We start from the raw sequence: 5,345 nt of genomic DNA on the forward strand, positions 1-5,345 counted from the left end.
AACAACATCATCATCACAATCATCATCTTAACAATTTAATTCCTGGTTTCCAAAATCTCATAATACTCACAGTATGTCAAAACGCACTAATTATGCATACAAGGAACTCAAGTGTAAAACTCAGAGGTTATACTCCAGCCCTGTACCATCTATTGTCAGGATCCTTAATAGCAATAAATAATCAATCAAAGTGTGCGACGAGAAAAGCTAACTCACTCTCTCACTCTCTCAGAAAGACTTGGCAGAACTTCCCATGTGTGTTTTTCTGCCTTCCCTTGTCTTCCATTGTTTCCTTATATCGTTCATGTCATTTGTTAGCGTCCCTTGTACCGTCCTGTCACTGTAGCTTAAACATTTTTATTTGAATTTATCTTCATAGTTTTTGATGTTCTGATAATTGTCCATTGTAATTTGTGCAATTAAAAATTTCACTTCCGTTTTAAATGTCTTTTTAAAATCTTTTAAATCTTAATTTTATAAGAACTTTTAATGATTTAATTACTTCACTTGTTTATATATATGTAATAATTAAGAAAATAAATATATAATAATTATAGTAACAATTAAATAATAATGGCAATAGCAATTACAATGAATATAAAAAATGATTTCCTGTTTAATGTACTATTTTGTTAACTTTTTTCTCAATTCAGTTCTGCAAACTCCCATGAAAAATGTTTATTGAATGAAGATACCTTTATATAATTATACATCATCATCATCATCGTCGTCGTCATCCGATGATAGTAGTTATCGTTATTATGTCATCAATCTTCGTTATTCTCATCATTACTAACACCACTCGTTATATATGATCAAGATTTTGCAAGATGGTATAATTATGAGAACTGTTTCTTGGCGCCTTATTGTCATTCTTTTGCATTTTTTAGATCAGTATCTAATAAATGTGTAAACGCAAAACTTGACATAAAATCTAACAAAATAGACAAAATACATATAGTTCCCTATTAAGTATCTTTTAATTAAACTTACAAAATGGAATTTCATTTCAGATCTGATTATTTTTGAAAGTGAATTGCATAGTGTACATACATTTATAATAATATTGTAATCACCATCATAATTATCCTCATCGTCACCATTATTATCATCATAAATTAATTATCATCATGTGCATCATCATCATTATCTATCATCATTATCATCATCATCACCATCATCATCTGAAGATTAACGATCACAATGTAAAATGCTGCAAGTTTAAAAGTGTATAACCAACTATTCTAACATCCTTAAAAACTATTTAAAAAAAATTGGATTACGGTTGCCTCCTTCGACTTTCTTTTGTTCGTCCTATTATTGTAGACATAAATGTATGTACTATCTGTTCCGTGTAGGCCCTATTACAGTACTTCGTTTGGACGGTGATGTATTTATATAAAAAATAGTGGTCAAGATGAATAACTTGGTGGTTAAGATACATGCTTCCAGTGGCAATCCCATTGCCATTGGTACTTTCAGCTAAACAGTAGATTGTTAATTTAGCAGCAAGCTGATTACATTACGTGAGAGGAGATTACCGTAAATGGACCTGTTCACTCATTTCACAAAAAGCATGATAAACATGAATGTGTTCAACACATTAAAAATCTCCTTCATGAAAGTGGTTATACAAGTGTCAATGTTCAAAATCACTGTGTGTTCAGCCTGGGCTTGTAGGTCTACTGATTTTATTTCATAATGGTGGTCTCTTTAAAACGCTTGAACAACATACCTGAACGTGCTCCCTATAGCAATGCTTGGAAACAATTTAGAGAGGTTTTTGGAGTGTAACTAGTTACTGTAATAATTTGAATGTGCCACATTTTCGTAGGCCTATGAAAAATCTTAATAAATCATCCATTAATTGTTGAAATTTCCAAAGAGCATCTTAAATTGAAATCTATTGCAATTAAGGTTCTGGGCACGTGTTTTTATTAAAGTGTTATGTGCCTGATTATTCCATTATCTTCATGAATTTGTGTAAATTGAACTTATAATTATTTCGACACCATTTAATCGATGCTGATGAAATGTATAATAAGCAGGCATGTATCTTATACATTAAATCGCACCCAACATTGAAAATCATGTATCTATAAACAGCACATCACATATTCAAATAGAAAAAAGCATCTCGTATCGCTGCAGTGCAAACATCAATTTTACGCTCTCAAGCCGACTCCTTTGACGACGCTGATTTGTCAGTTGAATCAGTTAGCGTTCCCAATTGCGTTGGGGACAGCTACGCAGTGCAAGAATTGCAGTGAAAACGCTGTAGCGACTGTGTAGGATTCTATGGAAACCAGGCTTTATAGGAATATGTTATTCAGAGCGTCAGTGTGTGTATGTTTGTCTTGAATATGGCAAATTCAGGCATTGTGCATTAAAAAAAAAAAAAAAAAACGAATCCAAATAAACAAAAAGTCAGTTAACATTGAGAAAGCGTAAACATGCTCTCACTGCTACATTATTGGTCACCTTCAAGCACCACTACACTTTCCACTAATTCTAGAGAGATGTTTTACTACATACATCCTACTTTAATAATAATAATAATATTGTAGTTTTGTATAGCGCATATATCCATCAAATAAGATGCTCAGGGCGCTTGATTTTTGTACATCATATTCTTCTATATCGCGTGCAACCTAAGTTTCTTCGGCTTTACATTAAAAATTGGACATTGCCGAATATCTGATGTAGATGTAGATACAGAATACAGAATCGTTATTGATTTTTATTAATTTTGTTTATGTAGGCATCAAAGCGCCGTAAATGTTTTTCAGCAAAAACCAAAGACGACAAACTTTTTAATTAATTAGTATTTTATATAAAATGCTGAATAATAGATAAACATTTTATCTTTAAACTTAAACGTTATAAAATCTGTGTCCGCTAACATAAGTAATGAAATAAAGGTTTACTGTAGCGTTTTATTGCAGCAAAAAAAAAAAAAAAGTGACTATTGGACCATAAGCGAATAAGAAAAGATAGCAGATTAGCACTCCGCCTACCTCTTCACAAGGATGGAAGGCACCCTACGATACGTTTACTTAGAGGTGTATAAGACTAATGTAACAGCATAGAACTAGTAAGTAGTAGTAATAAATGCACTATTATACTTATATTAATAGAGCCATAGTAATATGTATCTATTGCATTTAGTTCATTTAAATAGTTGTATTTGATTGGTTAGTTAATATCTCGCTTCTCATTTTCAGACGTTAATCTTTATAAATCTTTCATTTCTTGATTAAATATAGAATCAAACTGTCGTTCCTTTTAGCTTTGTACGATACACCAACAGATCCAGCAAACAGTAACACAGCTTTTCAACTGGGTTGTTTAGACACAATCTTTACAGATGACATAAGATCTTTCAAATCGAGATATCTTGAATTCGTTTCCACGTAATAGAGTACAGTGACAGCAACTTAATTAGTACAATCCAGTTCACAATTTCTATAGTACAGCTTGGTCAATGCACATGCATAGTTTAAATAGGCCTACACTTTTTTTACAAATTCGTCTTTCATCATCCATTAATTAGCATATAAATAAACAGCATAACAGTTTTAATCAGCTTCTGTTGGACTAATTAAACCAATAATCACACTCATTTTTTATAATGTAATATATTCATAATAAAGGCCTACCCTATGTCGCCTTATCATTTGGGACTACTGAAAACTTTATATCCATGGCGGTGTTAACAATGCCCTCGCTATATTCAATAAACCAAATGTCCTAATGATTGAATAATATTAGTACATTGCATAAAACTGCAACAGTGAAAGAAACACGTTTCATTATTTCTTTTTATTATTAAACAAACGACAGTAAATTTGGTATGGGAAAACACCTCCATTAGTGATAATTGAAGATAATAATAAATATCTTAGAAAACGTACACTCTCTGCATCCGCCCAAAAATTAAGCCGGGCACCGTTCACACAGCGCCTGACGGTCAACGCCACGACGCGCGCAACGGATCGTTTTTATTGACGATCCGTTTCAGACTGCCACCGACAATCAGCAGGCGGCATCGCGGTCGTCTAGCGCTCTAGGGAGCGGAGTTGGATTCGTCGAATGGTCGTACTACCGTCGTACTACGCAGTGGGAGTCCAATATGTTTTTGGCATAAAAACACACACACACACACACACACAACGTTGACAGGAATTGAATCCTGCCTTTGGAAGGCAAGCATATTAACCACCAAGCTGATAGTAGCTTTGGTATCAAGGAACATGGGACCTCCAAGGATGTATAAAAATATTTTAAATTAAAGCATGGGCCTACATTCTGTTTATTTTGTCCGCTGCATTGGTTTTTCTTCTTGTTACAGATCTCTTGAGAACAACAGCTGACCTTTTTCTTTTACTGATTTTAAATCTTTGGTATCTGCAGGCTTACTTTCCTTTTTATGAATTTTACAAAATGAAAAAAATACAAATATCATTGTCAGATTAAGTAATTAAAGATGACCATGTTGAACTATTTTAATGGTGACCATTTAAAAAATGATGTTTTCTGCCGGTAGAAGACTAAACAAAATGAGATGTTGACATTCATTAATTTTTATGACCAATTTGTTATAACAATAAATATATAGGCCCTAGTGGTAAATTATTGTTGATAATACTAAAAAAAAATCACCAGTAATAACAATAATAATATGTAATAATAACAGTAATAATATTATAAATACAGAGCAGTGGCGGTTTAAAGGGGTGGGGGAAGCCGTCTCCCCCCCCCCCCACACACACCTATATTGTTCAAAAGTTTAAGAAAAATGGAGATATAATGAAATTTATATTCAAATTTTAAGTCTGGAAGTGCAATTTCCGGCCATCTAGATGTGCCAAAATCAGAAATTGTCTTACTTCAGCCCAAACCATGGTGGGGCTGAGGTGGTATAGATCCTTCATCTGTGAAAGTACCTCTCCGGGCCTGGATCCGCCACTGCAGAGTTTCTTTAAAGTCTACACAATCTGTATATTTTTATATACATTATTTTGCACCGAAGCAACGTAAACACAAATAGATAAATAATGCAGAAACACCAGTGCTCGAATACCGGTATAGGAACTTATAATCCTATCAAGCATAGTACTTTAATAAAACTTCTTTATTCGAACACTGTATTTACATTTCTTTGGTGATGATGATTTACATATAATTTAACAGTGTTAACGGCTTTCTTGATTTATATATACATAAGCAAGCAAATAGATATTCAATAACAACAGTGTCAAATAGGAACATGATATTTATATATATATATAGGCCTATATATAGTCTTTAGTCTATAAATCTTTAGAATATATAGTGTATAGGCC

This window comes from Anneissia japonica, unplaced genomic scaffold, assembly GCF_011630105.1.
Source record: "Anneissia japonica isolate Jap-2015-1 unplaced genomic scaffold, ASM1163010v1 scaffold315_len769609_cov171, whole genome shotgun sequence".
Classification (NCBI taxonomy): Eukaryota; Metazoa; Echinodermata; class Crinoidea; order Comatulida; family Comatulidae; genus Anneissia; species Anneissia japonica.